Consider the following 21,988-nt stretch of genomic DNA (forward strand, 5'->3'; position numbering starts at 1 on the left):
AAACTTTGTTGTCTTGAAGAGTTAATTTTGAAAGAGAGGTGACCTTTATCTATATACACTGAGTCTTCTTTCTTTATTTTACATTATTATTATTTTTATCAAGTCTCTCCAAAGGGACTCATCATATGCAGAGTTGTATGAAGAGAAAAAGCAGGGCATTGTCCTTATCACCTCCCTCCAGAAAGTGGCAGAGTAATAGGACTTTGTAAGGCGAAATGAAGCCCAGTCTGATGGCTGCTGATTAAAAATTGACTCTGCCACATCAAAGAGGAGTTGAAGGTGAAAATGATGATCACTTCCCTCTCCCAGGGACCCTGCACCATTTCTTTTATTCAACCTTGAAAGGTTCTTTCTGAATAAGATAATATCCCTCGAGTCCATTCTGCCTTGGCAGCATGGAAAAATGTAGATCAGTATGTCTATTCTTTATGAAAAAAAATGGGATTTTGTTAATGACATAGCACTTTAAAGCGATGGCTTATATGTGGTAAATGCTGAGAAATTAATTATAAAATGCATCTTAGGCTGCAGATCACTTTAATTGTTGGGGGTATGAAGCTATTAAAAAAGACCAGTGTAAACGTGCATTACCTTCATAGCTCCCTCCCCCCATTTTCCCCCTCAAATGTAATAGTCCTTTATTTTTATTGCATTATAGAAAGACTAAATTCTCAGAAAGGTTGTCATAGGCAGTAGTGTAATGCACTTCTAGATAAAAGGAAGGTAATTTATTTTAAATGTCATTATTTATTACAGATCTGTATTTTCTGAATGTCTTGTTATAACACTTTTGTATATATAGCCTCTGGAGTACCTAAATACACAAATATGTAGGCATATAATGCTATAGATACACACAGAGATACCAATTATACTAACACATGCATGTATATAGTTACAATATCTGCTAAAACAGGTATCACAAAAACATTTAAATATTTTTATATATTTATAGACAAATACAGAATGTGATTCTAGAAGTAGTTCCAATGAAACAAAAATGACAATTGTCCTGCAGAGTATTTGTTTTAACATTTATAAAAATAAAGGCAGTATGTGCACAGAATGTATAAATATACGACATGTAGGATAGATTCCTGTACATTTATTTTAGATTTTTTGGGGCACAAAAATAGACCAGAATATCTATTTTTTTAATGTTGGAGTAATGTATAGAGGGGTTACAGTTACATTCTTCAGATAGTCGGTGTGTTATTTCTCACACATTGATACCCTTCTCAAGTTTTTGTCCCCATTTGACACTTAGGAAAGATTCCTGTACATTTATTTTAGATTTTTTAAACACCCTCTTGTCAGTAGAGTATACACAGACTTTAAGAAGGATCATCTGAGAGAGTGTAGGGAATAATTTCAGTGTTTCTGAATCTGTCCAGGTTTGTTTTATGGCCTAAAATATGGTCTATTTTGGAAAATGTTCCATGTGCTGCTGAGAAAAAACGTATATTGTGTTGTTGCTGGGTGGAATAATCTGCAGATGTCTGTTAGATCTAGTTGGTCTATATAGTTGTTCAATTCTAAGGTTTTTCTCTTGAGTTTTTGCCTTGTTGACCTGTCCATAGGTGAGAGTGGTGTGTTAAAGTCACCAACAATCACTGTGTTTCGATCTATGTATGGTTTCAGTGAAAGTAAAGTTTGCTTGATGAAGTTCGGAGCTCCCGGATTCGGTGTGTAGATATTTAGGATCGTTATGTCCTCCTGGAGGAAAGATCCCTTTAGTAGAATGTAGTAACCTTCTTTTTCTTTTTTTCACTAATTTTAGTTTGAAATCTATTTTATCTAATATGAGGATGGCAACTCCAGCCCGTTTATCAATGTTTGTGAGGTAATGTACCTTCTATCTGGTGAATATAATAACCCTTCTATTAATTGCTATTAAAAATATATGAGAAAAAAAGAAGTTCACAGATGGGACTGGAATGGTTTGTCTACAATTTAAGAACCACCCAAAAATGCAAATCACCAAAAAAATCTAAGAGAAGGCAAGAAAATTCCTTTTCTAGAAACCTGAAAGAAAGCATAGCCCTGTAGGCACCTTGCCTTTAGCCTTCAGAACATAGATAATAATAGTTTGCATAATTTTTATTCAATAACTTTACCTTTTTTGCCAGTCTTGGGCTTGAGCTCAGGGAATGAGCACTGTCCTTGGACTTTCTCAAGGCTAGAGCTCTACCACTTGAGCCTCAGCAACACTTCCAGCTTTTTTTCTATGTATGTGGTACTGAGGAATCGAACCCAGGTCTTCGTGCATGCTAGATAAACACTCTACCACTAGGCCAAACGCCTGTCCCAATAACTTTACATTTTAATTGAAGTTTATTATTGGGAAGAATCTTCATTATGGATCTAGAAATTTAGTTGAAATGTAAATTTTGGAGAGGTGATATTTAAAGATTGGAATAGATCATTTTAACTAACAAAATACAACCACTTTTAAAAAACTCAAGGAAAGTATTATTATTGCAGAACTAGGAAAGCAATGCAACATACATTTACGATAAACAACTCTTCCAGGAAGGGTTAACTACAAAGAAATTTCATGCCCAATTCATTGACATCAACAATAAAATAATCATTTTACTAATTAATAGAGCCCAGTCTAACAGCTAAGTAACATGCCAAAAAGGGGTATGGCCTACCAGCAAAATAAAAGAGGGAGAGAGATATAATTGTAAATAGACTGCTTAAATGTTGTTTCAAAGTGATGATGAGCATGTACAAGACTGTGATATGAGGAATAATATCCCACTGAGGTTATTCTACATCACTGAAATAACCCATAGTCTTAAACAAATAAGAAAATTATCTTTATGGAAAAAGTCATTGTTTAAAGTTTTTACAATAAATTACATGAAATTTTGGAGAGTTTTTTAAGAAAACAAAGAGCTTTTTTGTTTGCTTTTTTAAATATATTTTTATATTAATAAAAGGGTTACATGATATTAAAAGAGCTTTTTAAGAAAAGACATCCAACAACTTATGTGACATAATTCATAGGGGAAAGGCAAGCAACAATGCCTAGGACTGAGTCTAAATATTAGATTTAACTAAGAGAAACTTCCAAACTTCCATTACATAGAATACATGAAAGACACTATGCTTTAAAAATAGAACATGATGAAAACTTCCATGATAGAGATGTCAATGGAAGTATGGAAAATGTATAAAAAGAACCAAGTGAAAACCAGGAGTTCAAGGACAAAAATCAAATTAAAGAATAACTACACTGATTGGAAGAAGATTTTCTTCAGTGGAAAAAATAAAGTCAAATATTCAGTAGATGTTATATAATCAGAGGAAGAAAATATTGACCGAAGAGGGGTGAGATACGGTTAGAGCTGTAGGAAAATCTGGAACATAGTTAACCACATTACTATAAATCGGCAAAATAGATGGACCAAAATGGAACGAAATGAGACAGAGCGAGGGAAGAAATATACTGACTTATGTAACTGCAATTTCTCAGCACGTCACTTTTATAACATCAATAAAAATTACCTATTTAAACTTTGTTAAAATGGAAAGAAAAAAACAAAAGAGAAGTGTTTGTGCAAGTTATCTAGGGTTATGGCACAAGCAGGATCTGATGTTTTCAGGATTTTTTCTAATCCTATAGAAAAATCTTAGTCCACATAAGAGACATTCAAATTTAGCATCTTCCTTTCTAGAAAGGTAATTTATAAGTTATGTTGAAGATAAAAATTTACTTGCATTAGTTACTTTCTGTTACTGTTACAAATACCTAAAATGAATAAGCTTAAAAAGAAAATTTCATTTTGGCTGATTGTCAACAACTGCTTCCCGTGTTGCTTTGGTGTCTGAGATAAGATAGAACATTATGGCTGGTAGTACTTGGTAAAGCAAAGCTGCACAATTCATGGAAAGTAGGATGAAAATAGAGAAAAAGGAGAACAAGATCCCACTAATGTCGTCCAGAACATATACTAACACACCTTCTTCCTGTAAGGGACTATTTACTGAAATTGCAATTATCTTTCAATCAAATTTAAGAGGCAGGTCTTTAATTATAGTATGTATACATACAATTGGGGACATTCATTTCTATGCCATAACAATATTGCTCTAGTAGATTATTAAATGCACTGACTCAGTGCTAAATAAAGCTATAAGTAAACATAAAATACTGTGTATGTTGACGTAATGAAAACTTGGCCAGCCATTTTGCTGTTGTGATGGAATAAAAGAGAAGATGTACAAAACCAAATATATTTTCTAGGTTTCTATTGTACTTGTGAAACTTTGACAAAGCCAATACTCTTTTAAAATACCTTTTCTTTTTCAATCAGCTGATTCTTTTAAATGATATGTCTAGCAGATAATTCACATAGAAAATCAATGTCTGGAAAATTTATGAACTATATAAGCATAACTTATTATTTATAATAATATAAATTATTATTTTCTATAAATAATTCACTCCAATGTGCCTTCCCCCTTATATTGCCAATTTGTCAACTAAGACCCCATACCAGGCAGACGTAGTCAAAAACTGTGTCTAAACTTGTCTGCATTGTGTTTTTCCCTGTGGTTCCAACATTTTTACCAAGGGCTCTCACTCTTCTGTGAATAGTGTGAGTGAGTTTAATTACTGTCTGACATGTGTATTCGTGAAAAACAAAGGGTTGTGAACTGAAGGTGATGATTAAGTGTTCTACTGAATAATTTCTTAAACTACTACTTATGTTATACAGCATTATCTCTTTAGAACAAAGTGATTATTAGCCTTTTGTGTAGCAATTATAAAGTAACTGCAGCCTTGCTGTTTTAACTCTTTCCGAAATTTATGTTTAATGTACATCCATTACTATGATAATGCAACTTCTGTTTTTCATTGAAAACTCTCCTAGACTCAATTGCATATGACTTTGTCTACTTGGAATATGCCCCACTTTTGATCCTATAAGCAAACAGAATTTTAGACATCATGATACAGTATATTGGAGATAAACAAGATGTACCTACAAATTTTTGTAGCCATGTATTCAAATGCCTACTATATTGTGACAGAGACAAAGAATCCTGTTTTTTTATTTTGTCTAATTTGATATTAAGTTTCACGTTACAGAATTGATATTTAAAATTTAGTAATTTTTATTTAAATGTTTTGGGAAGGATTTATGAGACACATTATGCATTTGTGTAAATACATGCTAACTATTATTTTACTGGTAGTTGACTTGTGAAATTATAAGAAATAGTGCAAATGTACAATGTCATCTTTCAAGAGTTTTAATCTATGTGTACATGATGATTAAGTACCATAGAAGTTCACTGTTCTCTGGGAACATTCAAACTCACCACTCAAGCTCATATTTTGTCAGAAGAAACTTTTCAAAATCTGATTATATTCAATTCTACTTGGCATAATTATAAGATACAAAGTATCTGTAATAAGAGAAAACTTTTATTTTAGGTATAACACTGCACAATAAGCCATATTTAATCAATCTGTATAATTTGATAAGTTTTTAGAAACACATACATCACATGACCATAAAATTCAAGACACTGAATGCATCTCTTATTTTCCAGTTTCATGTGATTTTTTAAAAGCCCCTCTGGCCTTTTCATTTTCCATCCACATAAGCCAGTATTCTTCATTCACATAGCTTAGATTAATTTTTTCTTCTGTACACTATTTTGCTTTTCTAATACAATATAATTATTTTAAGATAAATACATGTTATGCATATCAAGAGTAGTTTTGTTGTTAAATATAGGCTACTATATAAAAACACTTCTTTCTATATTGCCTGTAGTGGTCTATTTTTATTATTGCCCATTCTTTCCTATTTCAAATAAAGCTGCTATGGTCATTGTTTAAATGTTTGGACACATGATTAACATTTTCATAGGTAAATACACTTGAGATGGTTGGTTCATGTGGTGAATACATGCATAATGTTAAAGGGTTAATGAAAACAACTGAATCAAAGCAAAACATATTCCAAATTGATTACATTATGTGATAATTCTAGCAGTAGTATAAGTTTTTTGCACATCTTGGCCCAAATTTGGCCTGATCTTTTGTTTTTAGTATTACATGCTAATACGTCATTGTGCTTCATTGTGTATCTGCATTTCTTAGGGATTATTGAATTTGAGTAAATTTCCATGTGCTTGTCATTGCTACGTTCATTGAAATATTTTAATGATATTTGTAGAGTTTTACATATACATTATTAGGTTTTAGAAGTGCGAACAACTTGTAGAAATAAAGAGAAATTAATATTGCATATTGGCAATGCTTAATTTGTATCTCCTGAGGAAAATAATCATAGGATTTCATCTACATTTTATATGCAAACATTGTTCCTACTACTGACCTTTGTGTGTTTATAATAGTCCTAGGGCCTGGACTGAGATTTGTATGTGTGTGTGTGCTCAAGCCTAGTATTCTATCAATTGAACCACAGCTTCTTTTGAGCTTATTGTAGTTAATAGGAGATAAGAGTCCCACAGACTTTACAGCTGGGGCTGGATTTGAACCACCATCCTCAGATCTCAGCCCCAAAAGCAGCAAATACAGACTTGAACCACTAGGACCTGGTATCATATTACTGACTTTTGGGAATTAAACCAGTCATGTATTCCTGGGATGAGTAAAAAATGAAGCATTGTTTTCACGTTTATATGTAGCTTAACTTTGTAAATTTTATTAAAAATTTGCATTCTTTTTTTGGGGGGCGGGTGTGGATCTTGGGGCTTGAAATCTAGGCCTGGGCGTTGTCCCTGAACTCTTCAGCTCAAGACTACTTCCCTACCCCTTGTCCTGGGCCTTGTCTCTGAGCTCTTCAGCCCAAGACTACTGCCTTACCCCTTGAGCCACACATCCCGTTTTCTAGTGGTTAATTGAAGATAACAGTGTCTCCGTCTTTAGTGCCTGGGCTGGCTTTGAACCCTGATCCTCCTGAGTAGCTAGGATTACAGGCATGAGCCACCATACCTGGCAAAATAAAGTTGTATTCATTTTTAAGTAGCATATTAATGCATCTTCCTTAATTTAGAGTGTCTTTGTGTGCTCTTGGGATATCTGTGATATTGCATTTGTACCATGAGTTCAGACACAGGGGATACTCTTGAAATGATATTTTTTTCTAAAAGTACCTGTTTAACTGGCTTGTGAATAAAGACAACATTCTGACATATGAACCAGAGCATCTATTATTATTTCATTATGTTAAATTTATTATCATTGTAAAGATGATGTACAGAGGTGTAGCCATTACACAAGTCAGACAATTGATATTTCTCTTTGAACGGTGTCTCTCCTTCCCTCACTTTCTTCTAGATTTTTCCTCTCAGCCTCCCCTCACCAAGTTAAATAGTTCATTTTCAATAGAGTGCCTAGTGACTGGCATTTGGTCATCGTCTGGATCACCTTCCTGTGCTCCTGTTGTTTCCACAGGTTGACTGCTATGAACAGACTTGCAGTGAACATGGATCTGCAGTGCCTCTATTGTACATGGACTGACATTTCTTTGGATATATGCCAGTTGTAGTTTCATTGAATCATATGGAAGTTTTATTTTTCATTTAAAAAAATAAACATTTATACAAACTTCCAGAGTGTTTGCACTAGTTGACATGCCCACCACAGATTTTTTTCAACCATTTGTTTATTGGAAAGGAAATAGATAAACATAGAGTCCATCATTTTTAACAAAATAAGCTCCAACTAGAAGGAGTGTGTGGCATATTTTCCCTTATCTGTGGATGCTACACCTAAAAGAAAGCACAGACAAATTGATGTATAACTTGCAATTGTAGAACTCTTATGCAAGAAGTAAATGTCAGGTGATAATGCAGAAATCTTGCATTTTGGAATGCAGATAGTAAAATGGAGCTTACTTAAAACTGTTGAACTGTAGTAGATAATGTGGATAGGAAAAGTGACCGTAATGAAAAGGTTTATCTGAATAATGTACATAATAATTACTATATACATACATACATATAATAATCAATATAACATATACTTATATAATAAACTATATGCTCATATATCATACATATTTAAAAATATATCATATACTATATAGTAATATTGCATATTAAAGCTTATACTATATACTTCATCATATTATATACCATATAATATATATACCATATAATACATACCACATGTACCATACAATATAATATAATATATTGTTACAATGTATATATTATATAATAACAAATTCATATAATACATCATTTATTAAGTTTTATAATGAAGCATACAATATATAGCATATTATATATTCATATGTATTATGATATATTCATAAAATATATGATATATAGTACACATCACATATATGTCATTTACATATAATGTTATATATTATATTATAAATAATATAAATATAGTATATAAATATCTGTGTGTACATATGTATATATTTTATATGTTATGTGTTGTGCAATGTAATTGTATATAGATTTATGTTTACACATATGTATGTCTTACCACTATGAAACTCCCTTGAACAATTAGCATACGTTAAACAAAAATAAAAGTGATTAGTAATATGTCTTCTATTGAATGAGATGGAAGGAAAAGGCAAGCCAAGGGGTTTAATAAGGTCAAAAGACTTACATAAGTATGTGAAAATGAGAAATCAGACTTTCTGAGTAGTAAAGAGGCAGAGGGATGTAAGAGAAGGATGGAGCAGATTATTCAGAGGAAGTTGCATAATATGCATATACAAGCATATCAACATTACTCTTTTGTACAACTAAATGATGGTCAACTTGTGGCACTGAAGACAATAATCTCAGTCATCACTGTGTGTTTCAACAGAAATTAAGTTAGTTTTCCTATGTCAGTAATTCTTCTGTCAGAGGATGTCTTTGCACATGTGTGGAGACATTTACAAGTTGGGCCTCACAGCTACTTTCTCCTACTCAGCCTCAAGATCATACTGAAGAAAGTAATGAAGGACATTCTTTGAGCTTGGCCAAAGGTTTTAAGGACTAGGCAGAATTTAGAAATACGCTGTGCTTCCACAAATATTTTAATGGTTATATTATCTCCAGAAACCTTGCCTACCAGCTTTGCGGTCATTTTCTTTGTTGTTTTATTCATTTATTTAATTATATTTTTAAAATTTGAACTCAATGCCTTTTTTTTTTTTTGCTAGACAGTACTCTATCTCTTGACTTACACTTTCAGTCTCTTTTGGTTCTACTTTGGAGATATGTCTTACTGCTTTCCCAGGTCAGCCTGACCAAGATCTTCCCACAGACATTGTCAGATATCTAGCTGATTCTCTTGAGATGGAGATGCAAAAACTTTCTTTCCCAGACTGGCTTCGTATCAAGGCCTTCCTAATCGTGGACATTCATGGAACTGACATGGGCAGGCATGCACCCTGAACACAGCTACTGGTTCAAGTGGGATTTTATGAACTTTTTTAGGGGGTGAGCCTCAAATGACAACCCTTTTTAATTTCTGTTTCCTGAATAGGTAGGATTAAAGGCATGAAACTGTGTTGTCTGGCCAGATAATTCTCTTTCCTTGCCTGTGGTATTGTCTTTCTCATCTCACTGTGATGTTAAATAATTGTTATGTTAGTTTTTGATAGTACCAATGGACAATCAGGGAGCCTATGATTCTTTGGGTCTGGCTTACTTCATTTAATAAGATGTTTTTCTAAGCCTTTCCATTTCCTTACAAATGAGGTGATGCCATTCTTTCTAATGGCAGCATAGAAGACAGGGAAACAAGAAGTTTATCTTTTGTGGATGTTGTTTTTTCAATGTACTATATGAAGTTATTTCTTTTCTCTTTTGTTATGTTTTGTTTTTCCCTTATGGTTTATCCCCTGTTGTTTCTGTATCTAACTTTGATACCTAGTGTATTGTATGCACATTTATTTGTTTATTTGAATTAGGAAAGGGAAAGGAAACAACAACATGAGGAGACAAAAGACAAAGGGTGAACCAATGTGGCAGGGATAGTCACAAGACAGTCTGTTGGGATGAATTTTACCACCTGGGAGTGGTGGGGGAAGAAAAACTGGGAGAAAAACATGGGAAGGGATAACAATGTTTGAGAAGTAATGAACTCACTACCTTATGAATGTAACTGACAATAATTTTTTTTAAAAAAAAGAAGCCAGGAGTACAGAGAATACAAAAAAAAAAACAGTTATTTCAGATAGACTTAAAAAAAGGCAACTATGCAGTGTAAATAAAGGCATTTTGAGGAAACCATAAGTAAGTAAAATATGGACAATTGCTTAAAGATGAGTCTTTGCGGAGATCTCACAACACAGTCTGCTGTTTTCCAACAGCTACTCTGTGGCGAATTTTTACCTTTCTTAGGATTTGTGAAGCTGCACATTTTCAAAAACCATTCATATCCTTAGACAGTATTAAAATATGGATGAGTATGATATGTTTTGCATGTGTTCTCTTCCTCATAAAGAAGTGAAATTTCTGAACTACACATTTGTGAAATACTTGATTGTCTCCTCTTTCTCTCTCACCCTCCCTCGCACTTCCTCTCCCTGCCCCCCTTCTCTCCATCCTCCTCATCTTCCCTCCTCCTCCTCCTCCTCTTCTTTCTCCTTCTCTTCCTCCTCTTTCCCCTCCACCTCTTTCTCCTCCTCCTCCTCCTCCTCCTCCTCCTCTTCTTTCTCCTTCTCTTTCTCCTCCTCCTCCTCCTCCTCCTCCTCCTCCTTTTCTCTTCTGCTTTGTTTTTATTGGGGATTGAAACTGGCAACTTCCATTTGCCTGGCACATGGAACTCCTGAGGAAGCACATTTTTCGTTTTGCCAGTCCTGGGGCTTGAGATCAAGGAGTAGTGCTCTACTACTTGATTCACAGCACCGTTTCCAGCTTTTCTCCCCCACTATATATGTGGTATCAAAGAATTGAACCTGGGCCTTTGTGCATTCTAGGCAAGCACTCTTACCATTAGGCCAAACTCCTGGCCCAGGAAGCACATATTTTTATCTTTATATTTTTTATTATAAGACAAGATCTACTGGCAATTAACTGTGAGTCATCAGAAACCAGATATGTTACCTTTCACAGAGCCAGTTTAAAACTGAAGCTGAGATTACAGGCAGTCATCCACAGACAGCTACTTAAATTTATTTAAAATATATTTTTACTTGCATAAATATCTTCTTACAAATTGTATAATTCAAGAAAATGTATTTAATTTACAGTTTCAATACTTCTTGTATTGACTCGGATGTGACATTTTTCCTCCTTTTTGCTCTTCTCTAATTGCTTTCTTTATAATTTTTATTTCTCCTTTTTCTTTAGCCCTGATTTTAATGTGCATTAGAATGATTTTTTTCCTTTCTTGCGATTTCTTCTTATAGAATTGAGTGTTTATAATAAATTTATAAAAAGTATTCTGTTGTTCTCTCCCAAGGTTTGCTCTCATTACTGGAGAGAGTTTGGGGAAATATATAAGTAGGGAACGGATTCTGCTGACACTTCTAAAAATAGCAGAAGTAAAGGACACTTTGCTTTATGGCTAGGATTGTCTTTTAATTTTGAGGAAAAGTTCTGGGGACAGTTCAGTCTTTAACTCAACTTACTTCTAAAGGCCTGACATAATTTATATTTTTAAGCCTCAAATAGAGTTTTGTTAATTGTTGCATTTAATAATTTTGAGAATGGTTGTGATGGGTTTGAACTCAAGGCCTTACACTTGCTAGGCTGGCACTCTACCAGTAAGTTATAGATACTAGGCAGACATTCTACCATTAAGCTATGCCCTCAACCCTATTTTTCACTGATTATTTTTGACATACGTCCTTACTTTGTTCGTCCAGGTGTATACACCAAAAATGATTGAGTATTTTAGCCTTCTTGTAGCTTTGAAAACATACATGTATTGCCAAATCTAGCATCAATCAATTTTGAATCAATTCAGTTGCCTTAATTTGATGTATTTCTTATATGCCCACATTGAATATGTGTTAAATTTGTAAACAGCAAGGAACATCAATAAGAAATTGCTTCCTATCATGTCACTTAGAATATTTCTTAAGGACAGAGATTTACTAATGGACATATCAATGTGTGCATTCTAGCTTCAAGATTCAGCATTTAGTCTTCCCTGAGTGGAGTCATTTTTATAGATCATCTTAGCTTATTGATTTGTATAATGTGAGTAATGAAACCTTAGGCATAGGACAGAGTTTGGGGAAGAATTAGATCCAGCAGTGAATGTAAATGTCTTGAAACACTGCCCTTATAGGGCAGAAAAAAACTCAAAAGAAAATGGTAGCCAATCTGTCAGAGAGAATAATGAAAGTTAATGAGAGGAATAGTCTGGGTAGAAAAGCAAAACGTCACCATCAGGAAAAGGTGGCTTAAACAGTGTTCTGTAAGGTTATCTAGCAACAGACTAAGAGTCCCAATATACTTATAGCGCATAAAAAAACTAATGGCATGGCATAACTACAATTCAAAGTGACATAGGTAGAATTCTCACATGTGCTGTAACTATTCCCTTGTGCTAAATTTCTTATTATCATTGATGCTCTTCTCATCTCCTCCAGTTACCAAAGCATTGATCTTTCAGTCATATTTGATTTATAATAATCTTTCACAACTCATTTGCAGTCAATCTGGTCCAATGTACTCTGTCTTCTCAGCACAGCATATATATAATCTTCAACCAAGTCTTAGAAATACCTAGACAAGCACTTGAATCTTGGATTCTAGTTTCAGCTGGCAGTGACTTGGACCAGAGTGTGCCTGCTTATTAAACAGCAGTAGTAATCAAAGGAGCTCAATTCATGCCACAGCAGAGATACTAGATGTGATTACATACCAGAAGGTCCTAAAAAATATGAGGTATTACCGTTATTATCAGCTATGTAGCAACATTTTTCTCTCCTGCGTCTTAATTTTCTCAGATTCTAGCGTATGTATATGTGTGTGTGGGCGGGGACAACATAGTTTTAGAATCTGCATATTAAATGATAAATATCAAAAGCTATAGAGCATGAAAATGAGAATGGGTTCAAAAGCCTAAAGTGTTTTATAGTAAAACATTGAAAAGTAATGGAGAATCCTTAAATATGTCATGGGGAAAAAAAGAAATGTATTAAGTGACAGTATTTCCAATGGAGAAGGTTTCTAAAGTGATGCTGTGGCTCAAGAAACAGAATACTAGCCTTGAGCTGAAGAGCTCAGGGACAGTGCCCAGGCCCAGAGTTCAAACCCTGAAACTGAACCACCTCCAAAAAAACAGGAGTCCCAATAGAAAAGAGTTAAATGATTCATTTTGTGATATACAAAGTTAGTTGTATGTGTGTATGTGTATACATATGTGACCTTAAAAACATTTGTTCATGAACATACCTAGTTAAGTCTCTTGGTGATCACTTAGCATTTTATTTTTCCCTGATTCTGAAGGGAAATCCCTAAAATTTTATATGTGAAAAATGAGTATATGTTTGGAATCCATAGGTGTATTCATAAAAGCCTTTACTTAGGAATTGCATATATTTTTATTGGCTCTCCTTTTATTTATTTTCTAAGACAAGGATTTCTGTCATTTTAGTGACTTGTCTATAAACATACTGAGGGAACCTTCAGTTCTTGGTATCTTCCTCCTTCAATGGAGTCTTCACTGTCTCCTAATGGTGCATGCACATTTTCTAATGTCTACAGTCTCTAGCTTTGTCTGTTTTCTGCTTGTAGATGAATTCTGTGAAAAAATTAACACATTACTCTTAAATTTAAGTTCTAGGCTAGGCTGAGAGACATTAGTGGTCCATCTTCTTGGATTCCTGATATCTCTTGAGAAGTTTGCACAGAATCTGCTTCATCTTAGCTGGGTTACTTTTTCTAGCACTTGTGCCCTCGTGGTACACTTCTCCTTCCCTCTCCCTTTATGCTTTCCTGCCCTTCTCAGAGCTAACTTTTTTTTTCTTCAGTGTGCCTTAAAATCAACATCTGTAACCTGGCAGATGATCATCGTTGATCAGTTCCTAAATCTGATGGCCAAACATGGTTTTGGTGATTTCTTTAGATTCACTGTGGTCAAACCAAATTTGCTGGGAGAAAGCCAGTACTCAATCCTGGACATATTCAGGCTTGCGAGGAAGCAGCACAAAGAAAACCAATCCCATGATTCTATTTTCAGATCGAACAAAACTGCAAACAATTTCTATTTTCACTTAGTAAGGATTTTCTTCAATCTACCAAATCCTGAGAGATTTTTTTGTTTAGATTAAAAAATGAATTCCTAAACTGGGCCCAGTGGCCCATGCCTGTAACCCTAACTACTCAGGAGGCTGAGATCTGAGGATCAAGGTTCAAAGCCAGCACAGGCAGTAACAATCCTGAGACTCTTATCTCTAATTAATCACTTGAAAGTGGGAAGTGGGACTGTGGCTCCAGGGGTAGGGTGGTAGCCTTGAGCGGAAGAGCTCAGGGGCAACACCCACGCCCGGGTGTAGGGAGGTAACCTTGAGCTGAAGAGCTCAGGGATAGCTTCCATACCCATAGTTTAAGTCTCATGGCTCCAGAGAGCAAAAGAATAAATGTTCAAAAGACTTCATCTCAAACCCATTACAAGAATTGGAGATGCATTTCTGTTCTCCAGAGACATGGAGAAGTAGTTCCAGGTAGCCCCAGAATAAAGCAAGCCCTCAATAATCACAATCAAAAATGCACAAAAGGAGCTTGGGTTTTGAATTTAGGCATAACAAGTCCAAAACCTTAGCTTCAGTTCCAAGTACTGCCAAACAAACAAATAAACAAAAAGAAGTTGAAAGAAAGGAGTGGTGAGTGAAGGAGGAGAATGATAAAAGCTGTGACTTCGATGAAGTTGCTTTGATTTAGTGAATGGTACCTCCTTGGTACAACTACTTAAGGAAGATGATCATCATCATAATATAATAATGAAGAAGAAGAAGGAGAAGGAGAAGGAGAAGGAGAAGAAGGAGAAGGAGAAGGAGAAGGAGAAGAAGAAGAAGAAGGAGGAGGAGGAGGAGGAGGAGGAGGAGGAGGAGGAGGAGGAGGAGGAGGAGGAGAAGAGGGAGGGGGAGGGGAGGGGGAGGGGGAGGAGAAGAGGGAGGGGGAGAAGGGAGTTTTGTTTGTAAATTTTACTGGAATTTTGTGCAGTTATATCCTACATAAGAAAGACATAATATGAAACATTTTCAGTTGAATGGGTACTGTAGCCTCAATCTTTTTTTGCTGTTGTTGGTGGGTCATGGGGCTTCAACTCGGCCTGGGTGCTGTCCCTGAGCAATTCAGCTAGAGGGTAATTGGAGATAAGAGTCACAGATTCTTTTGTGCCCGGGCTGGCTTTGAACCTTGATCTTCAGATCTCAGCTTCTTGAATATCTAGGATTACAGACATGAACCACCTCACCCAGCTATAACAACATATGAAAAGTAGAATATATTTTAGATAATACAATTGTATTTTGTATGTAACTTGCTTTTGATACTTAATTTTGACTTACAAATTAACTTCAGATCACTTCATATATTTCTTTATGAAGATGCTGGCAATTTTTGGGGCTCTCATTTTAAGGTTAAATCAGAACATTTACTTATTAATCACTTTTATAGATGAGGTAACTAAAAATATAGATAATAGCATACTAAGTACTGAGTTTTTATGATCAATACATCCTGAAAAATATAAAATGTCAATGAAATGCTTCACTGGACATTTTAACCTATTTTATATCCTTGGAAACATTTAATTCATTGAGTTGTTCACCTGACATTTTTACAGATTGCTTTGATTGTAAAACCGTCATCTTAAAATGACGCTTTTACACTGTCTTGGTCTTAAAAACATCAAATGGGGAATAATTCTTCCTTTGAAGTTATTAAACATGACTATAATCATAAAAATGTCACTTTAAGATAATTCTTCATTTGACCTTTTTTACACTTGGCTGCTCTTTTCTTTTCTTCCTAAAAATTTGATATTGGAAATGAAAGTTAATAGAATTTTTTAATGCTATACTTTAAAAATTCAAATCAAGATTTCATTGTTAATGTTGCTATGATCCTAAGGGAAAGGTTTAAGTACTTAACCAGTCCCATAGCTGTCCGGACATTATGGCTGTGTGTGGCAGTGTCTATATCTGTGACTGCATGCAATCTCCAAGTACAGTTAATTGTACCTTTTCACATGTAATCCATGACTCTTTACAACTTTTAGATATGTTATTACATTTTTATGGTATATGGCTGTCTATAGTCAAATCCCAAGATACTCATTTTCTTTCAGTTAAGGTGATTATGAATATTTCTTTGACGAAAAGTTATTGCAAAAGATAATTGAAAGCAGGTCTTTTTTTCCCAACTAACTCTTAACACTGCTTCACTTTAAATTATACACATATCAATAGCCTATAACTATAATTGATTATAATTATAATTAATTTTAATAATTACATATAATATGCTATTAATTTGTTTTAACCATAATGAATAATTATACACTATATATAAAACATTCATATTAAGCATTACCTGTAATAGTATAAATTTTTGGTCTGAGACCAGGGCTAAAACATGGTATGTGATGATTTCATTCAATGACTGGAATTCTATCAACAGAGCCATGCCTTCCATTTCTTTATTCTCTATTTTTATTTTTTAAAAATCACTGGAAGAATACATTTTATTATTAGCATTCATTCAATAACTTTTTGAGTCTAATAAAATGTTAGTATTTTGGACAGAAGCAATAATAATAGCAATAATAATTTTTGTGGGTCATGGGGCTAGCACTACCCTTGAGCCACACATCCCATTTTCTAGTGGTTAATTGGAGATAAGAGTCTCTGGGTCCTTAGCTTGGCTGGCTTTAAATCCCTACCCTCAGATCTCAGCCTCCTGAGTAGCTAGGATTACAGGTGTGAGCCACCACACCCACTCAGCAATAATATTTTAAGTCACATGTTCACAAAAGTTTAACTTATGAAAGTTTAACTTCATGAAAGTTTAACTCATGTCAGTTCTGTAAGGAATGCTTTACTGTATCATGATTAAGAAAAAGGTGACTCAATAGGAAGAGACCCAGAATTCATTAACAGGCAAACATAATCACAAAATTAATTCTTAAAGTTTTTCTCAAATGCTAAATTTAACTAGCTTTTCTCTCACGTTTCTTTTCATAAGATCAGGAAAAGGAAATATATATAGTAATTGTCAACATATTACCTAGTGTTTTGAAGGGAAGGTAAATACAAAAAGTCTTGACTGGAATGTAAAGGCACACATTTTATTCCTTCAAAAAGAACTGTGAACGTCTTAGATTTAGGTATATCAAGAAGGCAACTTATAATTATTTTTGTAAAGTAGGAAAGTAAAAATTTAGAGTTCATGTATTTACTTATAAAAAAAAAAGGACACTAGTAATTAAAAATGTATAGCACTACAAAAATATCATGAAACTTAAAAAAGATTTTTACAAGGTAATAGATTTCAGAAATAAATGCAAAGGAACAAACAAACTGCAAATTTTCTTTTGTTCCTGCTACACAGACACTATACTAGGTCATGCCGCCAGCATGAATTTTGTGAGGGTATTTTTTGGTTGTTACTGTTTTGGAGTTGGTTTTGGGGTTTTTATGTAGACATATTCTAGTGAACTTTTCTACTCTGGCTAGCCTTATATTTCTGTCTCACAGACTTCAGCCTTGCAAGTTACTGGGAATATACATGAGAGATACCAGCATTCAGCATAACAGCAAAAGTACTGAATCAGCAAATCAAGAAAATAATCCCAGAAACTTCCAAACTAACATCAGAATTACCTATTTGAGAAAACAGAATTAGAAAGCATAGACATTTCATCTGCCTCTTCTTTACGATCAAGAGCAAGTAAAACATTCTCATTTTGCTTGTAATTAACATAGTACTAAAATTCCTAGCCAGAAAAAATTAGTCAAAATAAAGAAATAGAAGGCATGCAAGTTAGAAATCTGAAAGTAACTTTCCTTACTTCTTTGTGGAAGGCCCTAAGGAATTCAAAATATCCAATAACAGTTAGAACCTACAATTCTGGAAAAACAATAAAAATAAGTAGTATATTCATTTTATAAGTAAGTATAGTTAAAATTAATAGGTAGAATGTCCATTATCAGGAAAACAATTTGCATAATATATGATACATATGTATTGTGAATTACTGTATAAGGACTAAAAAGAATTACACTTTCAGGGTCATTTAAAGGGATTTCATGTGGTATTTTCATATGAAAATATTAACATGCAGAACTAGCCATTGTAATATTAATTCAATATTTAATATTAATATGTCTGTATTTTAATAAAAATGAGATAAATTTCTTATGTGTCTGTATAATTTTAAAATGAATTCGCCTATCATTAGGAAAATATGGAGAAGTACAGAGTAGGTTGTTAATCAGGTAATGGTATGTGTGTTAGGTAGAAAAATATTGTAGAAAATAAAATAGAGGAAGAAAATAAAAAAGGAAGAAGTAACTACAGGGCTTATGATGTCTATAAAAGGGCAGTTCAAGCATGAAGAAATAGCCATGGAAATGACAGCCAAAGAACCAATAATGAATGAACATCTGTGTGAATATGTGGAACTATCTGTTCTTTGGTCCTATTCTTTACTAACATTGTGGGGGATTCGGTAAGTAAAATAAATTGTCTTCTGCATAAATTTTGATGAAGTGAGAGCAAATGTGTTTGTGTGCATATATGTGTGTGTGCATGTGCATTTGTATATATGCTTCATATACAGAACAGGCACAAGTGATGATGAAGTTAATGCAATTTCCCAAGTCCATGTAATCAGCAAATAAACAACTCAAGCTCTCAGTCATCTTTTGTATCTCTGTAACACCAAGCTCAAGTGAACAAAGGTTACAAGCTATATTGCACATTGTCTTTTTCAAATAGCTATGATACATTTTGTGATGCTATATATTTCCATAATATTTCCCTATTTAGTGATGTTCATGAAGGGTATATTCCCTATAGACTAAAGGACATAGAAATGGCTATCTCTCTGAGATATTTAAGGGACAAATCATTTCTGAAAGTAGGTGATGATGAAAATTCCCTGACCTTATCATTAATTTTGGTAGCCCTATGTTTAAAGTTGCACAGTTCACTATTGGGTGACACTGGTTCATTAGACCTCTTTCTACAATTGATGGCTATTTCCCATACATAAAAATCAATAGTCATTGGAACAGAAAATGTTATAATATGGAACTTTAAATGCATGACTCTCCTTGTTTCATTTTTGCATGCAACTTATCTGCTCATATTTTCACAGCTGTATTAATTAAAGTTCTTGCAAATTACAATGGGATTCTTGTGGAATTATATTTTATATCCACATGAATATGAAAACAATTCAGTATGATTCATATTCTTGCAATGAATTCCAAAGTAATAGTAATTGTGTCACTTCTTATAGCATGTTGCCAAACAATTATGTGCAGTTGATGAGCATTTGAATAAATGCCATAATACTCTACACTCAATTAAAACAACAGCACTTATAATTAATATTACCATTATTCATATCAAGTTATCGCTATGAGTTTTGTGTGTTCTAGGAAGTGAATAGAGGAATGAATGTTCATTTTAATTCCATTTATATTTTGCTCTGATATATTAAAGTGTAATTTGCATGAGATACACATATCATCCACAATGTTGCAATAATTCACAAAGTCAGCTTTCTCATTTGCTGAATGACTGAGAAAAGGAATGGATGTTTCAAAAGGAAAAATATGCATAGAAGAAGAGAAGTGCCTCATTTTTATCCTGTCTTGTCAAGAAAGCATTTAGTATTTGGAATTTTATTGTTTGTTGCATTTTGTTTTTTGTCTGCCCTTGGGCTTGAACTCAGGGCCAAGCTGTTATCCTCAGCTCTTTTGGCCAAGACTAGTACTCTACTACTTTGAGCCAGAGAATCACTTCCAGCTTTCTGCTAATTTATTGGAGATAAAAATGTCAAAGATTTTCCTGCCAGAGAATACCCAGGCTGGCTTTGAGCCTTGATCCTTTGATCCTGAGTGTCTAGGATTTCAAGCATGAGCCACCAGTCTCTCAGCATTTAGTATTTTTGCTAAAAGATATATATGATTTATAGGTAGAATGAGAAAGGGTATTAGCTAATGTTGATAGGATTATCCATTGTTTGAAATACAAATTGTATTAATCACTGCAGTTAACTTAGATATCATTATCCGGAAGATAAAAGCATTAGGCTGCCTCAGACATTAGCATATTAATAATAATAACTTCATGATACTGGAGCTCCTGACATCAAGCCCATGAAACACAGATCATTATGCTTTGATGGTTAGGACAGAAAGAGGCAGCATATTTCTAAAAGCAAATTTGGATTATACCTTATAATCCAAAATTAAGATTAGCCTTATATCTACTTTTACTAATGAAAAGATGTGAGTTGCAATAGAACTGAATACATCTAAAGGGTTGAAGACACAGAATTATCATGCCAATAGTGTGAATGAGAAAGTTAAACATCACTCAGACCATTCTTCCCTCTTCAAACTCACATGTTAAACCTGGCTTGTATTTGCCTTTTGGTTAATATCTTATTGTGATATATCTAATATATATTAGAATCAATTTAAAGTCTACCATCATTCTAAAACATGCTACCATATATAATGCAGGTTTATTGGCAGCAAGGTTGGAACACCTTCTATACTCTTTCTTCCATGTTTCAAACCAAAACATAGATTGCCTGGAAATTTTATCTATAAGGCTCCAGAAGTTAAAATACAGACAGCTCCTGAGTTAAGTGATGCAACATTTTTTATTGTGTTATTTGCAAGTGTGAAGGGCTTATTGAAATGAAATTCCGTCATAAGACAAAGAGCATCTGTGACTGTCCTGTGAAATATTCTTCAATACACTGTTGAAAAATACACTGTACTCATATGTGTGGAAAGCCCTCAGATAACTAGTCCTAGTATCTTTGTTATCATGCTGACAACTGAATTCCAAGTGCATGATATAAAAATGCTTCCTAAGGATTCATGATTCATGGATGTTTTCTGAAGTACAACCCTCAAAATGGTTATTGTAAAAAGAAAACTTATGATATACAGATGTATGAAGCATAGCTCTCAAGATAATATTTTGAAGGTGATACAAGTCTCTGGGACATGTAATGAAGAGTTTTTCAGACTCAAATCCATCTTAATTGGTGTGCAAATTAACAAATTTACATTTGGCACTAAATATATGTTTAGTCAGATGATTAAAAAAGTTGGAGATTTGAAAAAAAAAAAAAAGGCCTAAAGGATGACATTAGGTATTTTATACATCTTGCTATTTTGATTTGTAGTTTTTGTTTGTTTTGGGTTTTTTGGGGGGGGAGGTGGTCATGGAGCTTGAATTTGGCCTGGGCTTTGTCCCTGAGCTCTTCAGCTCAATGCTAGCTATAGCCCTACCCTGGAGCCAAGCCCCACTTTCCATTTTTCAGAGGTTAATTGGAGATAAGAGTCTTAGATCCTTTTGTGCCCATCCTGTCTTCGAATTGTGATCTTCAGATCTCAACCTCCTGAGTAGGTAGGATTACAGGCATGAGCCACTGTGCTCAGCTCATAGCTTCTCTTTGATAGTAGCATTAATTTATTATATTATCATCACTTGGAGTTGGGTTGTAACAATTGCTACAAATGATACTTAAACTATAATGTATGAAAATTCATAAACAAAAACTATTACCAAAAGTAATAGTTCTTAGGTAGATTATTATAAACAAAAGGTTTTATATTATTTGTGATAGGGCCAGCTAACGCTATGCTTTCATTTCATGGCCAGCTGCTCAAAGGTAAAGGAGAGACAATGATTCAAAATCCCAAATTCCATTTTAAAAATTTGAACTTATTTACTATTAAAAAGAAATTGGCACTAAAAGGATATTATGAAATGAAGAAATGTGTATATTTATTTATAACCATGTTTTATTTCATAGAATTTA

The sequence above is a fragment of the Megascapheus bottae genome, chromosome 9, assembly GCF_031878675.1.
Source record: "Megascapheus bottae isolate mThoBot1 chromosome 9, mThoBot2.hap1, whole genome shotgun sequence".
In the NCBI taxonomy this organism is placed as follows: Eukaryota; Metazoa; Chordata; class Mammalia; order Rodentia; family Geomyidae; genus Megascapheus; species Megascapheus bottae.